Source organism: Gastrolobium bilobum, unplaced genomic scaffold, assembly GCF_033153095.1.
Source record: "Gastrolobium bilobum isolate Gb01-03AN ecotype WA unplaced genomic scaffold, APGP_CSIRO_Gbil_v1 utg3268, whole genome shotgun sequence".
Classification (NCBI taxonomy): domain Eukaryota; kingdom Viridiplantae; phylum Streptophyta; class Magnoliopsida; order Fabales; family Fabaceae; genus Gastrolobium; species Gastrolobium bilobum.
In genome coordinates this window covers 560,285-568,943 of record NW_026899992.1, presented here as the reverse complement: position 1 = coordinate 568,943, position 8,659 = coordinate 560,285, and the positions used below count along the sequence as shown (strand labels likewise).

The 8,659-nt window shown below is 36.5% G+C and overlaps 1 pseudogene; it reads right to left on the bottom strand.

Annotated features, from left to right (window-relative positions):
• Positions 1-5,333: 5,333 nt before the first annotated feature.
• Positions 5,334-7,439, bottom strand: LOC133294737 (thaumatin-like protein 1; annotated as a pseudogene).
• Between the last annotated feature and the right edge of the window lie 1,220 nt (positions 7,440-8,659).

Below are 8,659 nucleotides of genomic sequence, written 5' to 3'. Positions count from 1 at the left end.
TTTTCTAATAAGTAATTCTATCAAGTGTCAATCAAGTACCTAATTCTAACTAACTTCGACTGGCGTATCAAGTTCCCGCTTACTTATGTCAGAGCCCAAACATAGTCTTTCCTTTTTTTATTTTTTAAGATCATATTTATTAGTATGAATTTGATTTTTTTAATTCTTTTTGGGTTTAATGTGTGAATATTTTTTGTTTCAGCTTTATAAATTGGTACGATTAGGATTTTGGAGAGGCCACATGGAGGAGACCTGAACCTCAACGCAAGGAGAAATTTCTTGTACTAGCTTTGCTGAATAAAAAAACGAACTACAATTTTAATTGACTTATCTCGATCTCCCGAATTATTTTTCCTCCGTTAACCAATACTAAACTTTATCCATGTTCTTTACTATCAGGGAGCGTTTGCTACGCGGGAATCTCGAAGATTATTGAGAAATTGAATTTTTCTAAATTTTAAATTTACGAATATTATTATAAATTAAATGTAAAAATTATACTTTTGAAAATTGAGATTCTCGGCTAAAAAAAAATTTCTCCTCTACCAAACGCTCCCCTACTATATTTTTATTGTATTCTTAAATGGTAGGTGCTACTCCTAAGTCAAGAGCTCGTGGATGTCAAAGATCTAATACTAGCTCATGTCGGGTATATATATACTCAAACCTTGTTTTCACCTTTCCTTCCCATGTAGTATTAATTTTTGTGGTAAATTAAACTGGGTTTTTGATCCTTTTGCCCTTAATTAAATAATTAATAACCAATTTACCCCTCCCCCAGAACTATCCACCATCCTGCCCCCATTTAGTCGATTAAGTTGCACTTTTAATCGACTAAATGTGCTAAACTCAGAAATTATGAAACACGAATTTTAGTCGACTAAAAACTCACCTTAATCGACTAACTTGTTTGCACTTTTAGTCGACTAAGCACATTATTTAGTCGACTAAATGTCGCAGATCAGGTTTTTTAAAACCCCCCCATTTCGCAAAGGGGGTTATTTTCAAACCCTAATCGACTAAATCGCTGCATTCCGTCCCCTCTCTCCAACCAAGTCCGAATCTCAACCCTTGAAGGTGCGATTGAAGCTTCCTTGGTTCACACTTGCAAAATCGACATTTAGGTAACGTATTCTGACTTGCATTTGGTTTTAAGTTTAGTTTTTTTTTTTGGTTTTCTTCATGCATTTGATTTATGTTTGCGGTTTTGTGGATTTAGGTTAGGGTAGGGTGCTAAGTTTGTTGTGAGGGTGAGGGTTAGGGTTGATGTGGTGCCTTAGGCTTAGGGTTAGGGTTAGGGTTTACGTTGCTGTTTTGTTTGGGTTGTAGTGTTAGGGTTAGGAATGGGTTTTTGTGTTATGTTTTAGGGTTTAGGGTAAGGTTTAGGGTTAGGGTTTAGGGTTGAGGGTTAGGGTTTATGTTTCTGTTTTAGGGTTAGGGATTGGGTTTCTGATTTCTGTTTTATTTTAGGATTAGGTTTTGTTTTTTATATTGAATTTTAAATTTTTTGATATTGTTATTGTTCATTGATTTTTGTTTCCACTTGCATTGTAGGTACAGTTGTTCCCATGGCTGGCCGTAGAAGATCGTCTAGCACTGGAAATGAGAGACGACAGAAGCTACGACAAGACCGTCCGTCTTCGTCAAGGCCACAAGAGGAATACCCCGCTGCTGTGGACCTCCCATTCGGATACTTGTTCGAGAATGACCCGGTGGTTCATGAATCTTTTGTCCGTGACTTTGTTAACCGACCGATTTGTAGGGCCAAATCACTTGATACAGCCTTTTTTGAAAAAGAAGGTTTTAACATTGTGAGGTGGTTGGAGGAATCACATCTTAGGACCTTGGCTGAACTGTCGTGTTCATATTCTGAGCTGCATGTACGGGCCTTCTACCATAATCTCAGCTACCATCAGGGTGAGCTGAGGACTAGGGTCTGCGGGGTGGACATCATCTTGACGGCTCCGGTATGGTTGGAGTTACTGCGGGGTGGACATCATCTGACTTAAGACAGGTGCAGGTGCAGATAAATCGACCACTCTGTCTTCTTGACTTTGACTTCTTCCATGCAAAGGTGCAGATGAAGATTGACCACAGTCTATTTCAACATATATATCAATAAAGTTTTGAAATTTTCGGTCCACAATTGCATCTATGACACAATCCACATCTTCATCGTCACATATATCATTACCAATGTAGAATATAGCATCCTTACCAACTGTAGACTCTACCCTGGCGATCATCCGTTGAACGCCATGGCTGCCGTGTAGCCCCAATTTTTGGTTAATCCTCCCCTTCAGCTCATTGTACGTAGTGCCCCGTTTGATTTTCAACATTTTCGTTTTTCCTTCAAATTGAACACCGTTGGGGCCTTCATAATGCTTTCCATCATAGTAAATCATGGTAACATACATGTTTGGACTTGAGCTCATCTTTCACACGAATTTTGGGGGTAGGAATCAGATTTTAGGGGTTAGGGTTCGGATTTGGGGGAAACAATTGAGAAATAAAGGAAAATGACAATGATTTCACAATTACTATGTCTTGGAGGTGGTGGGATGAGATGGAAGGGTGATTGGAAGGTTCCCAGCTGACAAACAAGAGAAAGAGACCAAGAGAGAAGTTTTGATTTCGAATATTTTGAAAATGAGGCCAAGAGAGGTCTGGATATAGGATTTTTCGCGATCTTTAGTCGACTAAATAATGTGCTTAGTCGACTAAAAGTGCAAACAAGTTAGTCGATTAAGGTGAGTTTTTAGTCGACTAAAATCCGCGTTTCATAATTTCTGAGTTTAGCCCATTTAGTCGATTAAAAGTGCAACTTAATCGACTAAATGGGGGCAGGATGGTGGATAGTTCTGGGGGAGGGGCAAATTGGTTATTAATTATTTAATTAGGGGCAAAAGGGTCAAAAATCCAAATTAAACTGGTATCTTGAATACATCAGAATAAATAAAATATCATATATTTTAATTAATATATTAGTGAGTCTTCTTAACATGTCCTATAGAGATATTAATTAAGAAAAAATTAATAGTTTTTTTTTAAAATTAATTACTTTAAAAAATAATATGTAATATTTTTAAATTCTTAACATATTATTAAATATATCATTTTGTTTAATGTCCTATTTTAGTTTATTAAATGGTTTAGGCCGGATTCACTTTAATGAGATAGCATGCTTATCAAAGTTAGTGGTTGCTATAATCATTTTGGATAAATCATATTACCAACCTATATTCAATTTAGATAAATTGTTCTTCTGCTTATTCCTCTTTTTCTTATCTTATTATTGCAGATTTTTGGGTCATCGTTGAGCTTGTTGCAGGTAAAGAAGTTCCATCACTTTTCCTTCCATTAGCTCTATTGAATTTGACCCGTTTCTCTACAACTGCATTTGTTGGGTCAGTGAGAGCTGTTCTTGACGTTCTGCATGTGAACGTCAACTGGTTTCATGAACCATTAACTTAGGAATATATAATGTATAAAAATGGATCATGGCTACAGGGACTTTTTCTTTTGTTTGGGTTTTGATTCAGGATCATTTGTAGAGAAGATATTCTTGTAAAGGATTAAAATCCCAACGAGTGTTGTAATTCTTTATCGGAGGGTAGTATAAGAATTTTCTTTCATCGGAGACATAGGAAACAGTTGACTTGGGGTCTTTTAGGGGCGTTTGGTTGAGGAAATTTTTTTGAAATAGTAGGGAAATGTAATAGATAGAGAAATGATTGGAAAGATAGAAAAAGTGAGATAGGTAGAAAAATCTAAAAAAAAGTTGTTTTGTGGGGAAAAACTTTACTGGAAAAATTAGGTAACTTTATGAAATCAACAGTGCATTAAAAGCCAGATAACCGGTTTCTGAAAAATCCCACCTTCAAATTGGGTTTCTAAACAATGCGGATATCTATGTTTCTCATAAATCCATACAAATTGGATAGATGGGTTTTTGGTGAAAATACATTAAAACAAACATGGTATTTCTAAAAGCCATACTTGAAAAACATAGATATCCGCTGAAAAGCTCCCAACCAAACACCACCTTAGAATTTGTCTTATGGGCTAAAGCTTCTTTGAGTAGTTGGAAAATAAAGAGGGAAGTATATGTGTCTCTTTTTTCTTTTCTTTTTTTAAAGGAAACAAGAAAAGAAAATAAATAATGGTTATGATTTTCTCTCATTGATGCTTGGTACGTAGAGGGTGGAAAATCACTTTTATGTTATAGGAGTGTAAACCGGCCCGTACGTTCCTCTACACTATTAACCATCCCACAACTTGTCCACCCTCTAAAAAAAGCGTAGCCTTAATCATGGCATTATTACGAAACACAAAGATTGTCAAGACCATAGATTTAACTTTTGAAAACTTGTTTTGCTGTAGGATTCTTTAGATCTTTTTTTGTTCAACTTGTTAAATTAACTATGCCTGTTTTCTATGTTTTGTGTTTGAAGTACATGGGAAACAAAGTAACTAATGTTTGTTGCAATTCTGAATTTGAAAGTTATTTCAATCGCTTCTTAAATTTTAAATAATTTTCTAATAAGTAATTCTATCAAGTGTCCACCAAGTACCTAATTCTAAGTAACTTCTAACCATCCTTTTACATTAAGTCTGATCCCTTAATTAATTATTATTATTTAAAAATATTTGATCTATTTTTTTAAATACCATGAATAAAAAAGAAGAAGACAGAAAATAAGTGAGTGAGACCATATTATGCATTCGAAGAAACGAGGGTTTTCTCCATCAGTGCATGTACGTAGTTTTGGTGTGTTTCTCCATTACTTATACAAACATAAACCCCATAGTCTTTGTTCCCTCTTGCATCAACTCCCTCATAAAAATGTCAATTAATTTGGGCTCTCATGTATATGAAATTTTCTTGAAATTTGTTTGGTTATTTCAATTGGTTTTCGTGGTTTGGTTATAGATACATATATAGGTGGTGTTTTGTTCAATCGGTTTGAATGAAAATGAAGCAAAAGACATTAATCGAATATAAAAGAGTCACGAGCTCGCCCTCTGGGTCCTTTGTCCCACCACTTTGATTCATACCCAAAATGTCTCATTTTTATATACTAAAAGAGAGAGAATGAGGTTAATGGTGGAAAGTCGCAATTGAAGAGAGAGAATCTCCTCGTGAAGATTGTGAATAGAGTCACTTTGTTCTTTTTTAACACGATAATAATACTGAAATTTGAGTCCATAGCCTTACGAAAACGATTCAAATACGATGTTAATTTTAAAGGATGAGTTGGGGTTGCTTTCTTTAGGTCTTGTTCAGAAGAGGAATTGCATGCCACAATTCCTTGGTGCCCCCACTTGGGTTACTAGCTGCTGCTACCTAGCTCGACGTCCATGCCAATATTCTCTGTTGTGCAATAAACCCTCAGCTTGAAAAATGCTATTAGGCCAAAAATTGAGATAATAGAGACAATAAGAGCTATGACTTTGCTGCTTGAGCTCACTGCAGTTTGGTTTTCTCCATTTCCGGACATGATGGAACTGCATTCAAATTCAAACACCAATTTCACAAAAAAATAAAAATAAAAAAAATAAAAACTAGGAACGTGATTTTAATGCTACTCGGTACATATATTAATAAATAAATTACTTCGAAGCTTCTCAAACTGATAATAAATTACGAATTAAAAAAAATAAACTTTATCTTTAACTAGTTAGTGATTTAATACAGCTAAGGCTTTTTTTGAGAAAAAATATTAATTCATTTTTTTTTATTACTTATACTTTTTTTTATTTAAATCGTAAAATTTTCATAATCAAATGTAGCAGAAGACAAACGGAATATTAAAAGTGGGCCTTTTTTTTTTTTCTTGCGAAATGAGCTTTTGAACTGAAAAAGAAATCTGGGGTGGGCCAGGTTTTGTTTTTTTCTTGCTAAATGAGCTTTTGAAAGGAAAAAGAAATCTGGGGTGATAAGGAATTGTAATGGAGATTGGGTACAGGGAAACTTATTCAGAGCGGAATTATGGAGCATCTTTACTCTTACTGTTGTCTGGGATCAAGGTTTTCGACGCATCATTATTGAAGGGGACTCTATCCAGATTCTGAAGTTTATAGAGCAAGATGACCAACTTAATCATCCTCTAGCTCACATTGGAAACACTGTGCGTGATCTTCTTGAGAGGAACTGGTCAGTGCAGATTAAACATATTCTTAGGAAAGGAAATGCTGTGGCTAATTGGATGGCACACAAAGCTTTATCTGTTAAAAAGAATGTTCAGTTGTTTTTGACCCCTCTTTGGGGTGCAATAATATACTTTGTAAGGGTAGTATGGGTGTTTGGGACACCTAAAGTAGCTTGTTAGTTTGTTCTGTTGTTGTTGTTTGTTCTGTTGTTGTTTTCCGCACACACAAAAAATGGAAAAGAAATCAGGTAGCTGTTTGTAAAGTGTTATATCTGTCTATTCCTCCTTTGAAAACTATATTTTGTTTCAATTTTAGTTATTAACCTTGGTCTATTCTTGTAACTGTTCCATTCGAAATTAGTGTTGAGTGCTTTGGAAACTATATAACTGATATTGGACTTGCATCTGGGAGATGATTTGGCAGCCATGTTGAGCTTTAGCCACCGCAGTTTGCTTTCATAAACGGAATATTAAAAAAAAAAAAAAAAAAAACACCAACAACAATAAAGTACCTTTTGAAGCTGTTGGGGCAGAAAGTGACGAGGTAATCAGCAGAGACACAAGAGCGTGGATATGCACTGCTCAAGAACTCCGAATAGAAGCTTGGTTCGCACGTGCCAGGTGCTTCGCACACACTTTTGCATGCCACGGCGTCGCCGCCATGCATCACCTTCAGCTCGGTGGGACAGGCCGCGTTCAAGTCCACTGTGAAACCTGTCGCCCTGCAGTTCCCGGCTCCGGTTCCGCCTTGAGGCTCCACCACCATTGGAAGGTTATAACCCTTGACGAGGCTCAGATCGAAGAAATCTAACCCGCCGGCAGTGCTACTTAGGATGAACTCCGCGATCGTGACCGGCGGGACGGCGTCACTGCCTGCACATTCTATGGTGGAGGAGCCGCAGTCGCCGGTGAGACAGAAGAATTTTCCAGCGGAGTCCCGTGAGCAGAGAGTCCGGCCCCATAGGTGACCGGACCAGGCAGTGGGGACGGTGAAGGCGATGACCTCGTCCGGTGGTGGAGAGTGGGGCGCTTCTTGATAGAATGACTGGCCAGACGGTGGTGATGCAGTCATTGATTATTGTGATCGTAGCTGAAGAGGAACCTGTAGTTAAATGTTAAACACCGCACACAACCTCTTATATATCGTAGTGAAGAAGTGACTGAGGTTACCATTAATCAATTGTTACAGCGCACAAAAGTATGAAAATAATATGAATGGTCACCTGTAACGAATTGGCAGAAAAACAGAGTGAGCAACATCGTAGCAAATTGAGTTGAAGGCTCCATAAGTTGAAACTTAAAAGATGTTGTTGGAACAGATAGAGTTTCCCTCTTTCTTATAAGGGTAGTCTGCGCGAATGCCACTTTTCTTTTTCCTCTTAAAAGCTCATTTACCAAGAAAAACAAAAACAAAAACCTGGCCCACTTTTAACTAGTAGTACCTCAAGATTGGAAGGAACTAACACTTACACCTGCCAAAACCTGGTATGCTTTTTTCTTGTGTGTTTGTTGCTACTTTGACTCAATTTAACTCCAGAATTTTAACTTTTTGTTAATTTAAAATTGCAAAAAAGATAATTTTTTCCCCCTTCTATTGGATAAATAAACACGATGATCATAAAAATGTCAATTAGTTTGGGCTCTCATGTATATGAAATTTTCTTGAAATTTGTTTGGTTATTTCAATTGGTTTTCGTGGTTTGGTTATAGATACATATATAGCCATATAGGTGGTGTTTTGTTCAATCGGTTTGAATGAAAATGAAGCAAAATTCTAGCTTCCACTTTATTTGACAAATAAAAGAGTCTCGAGCTCCTTTGTCCCGCGGTCCCACCACTTTGATTCATACCCAAAAGCGCTTCTTCTGTTTTTTCAGTACATAATAAGGCAAAGCCTCAAAAGCACTAATTTTGATGGAGATTAGATCCTCCTGTCTGTGGAAAGAAATCTAATATTCGACTCACCCACTACAAACCAGGAAAGAGAAAAATGTGGAGTAAGGAAAAATTACTGATAAAGTCCATAAGCAATTTTTTTTTTTTTTTTGATACAAGTTAAAATTGAACCTATCATTTAATACAACCTACCCAAATTCTTTGCTATATATTATACCAATCCTAAATACTTAGCGCACATGCAATTTTGAATCAGTAAGCAATGGTCTTGTCATTCTTGAATTTCCCCCAATTTTTATATACCGAAAGAGAGAGAAAGGGGTTAGTGGGGGAATTCGCACTTGAAGGCGAATCAGGCGACATATTCACGTCTTTGGATACCTAGAGATAGAAAGGAGTAAGAGAGAGGGCGTTGGGACAGTGTAAGTGAGAAAAGGGGCCAAAAAGAAGGAGAGGGAGATTCTTGGTTGGGTCTGAATTGTTTTTGTTTATTTTAAGTTGCTTTCTATTATTCAAATGATGTTAAAATAATTGAGAAGAGATAATATATGTTAGAAAAATTGCTTCAACAATATCATTCACAAGTACATGAAATATACACAAGAAATCAA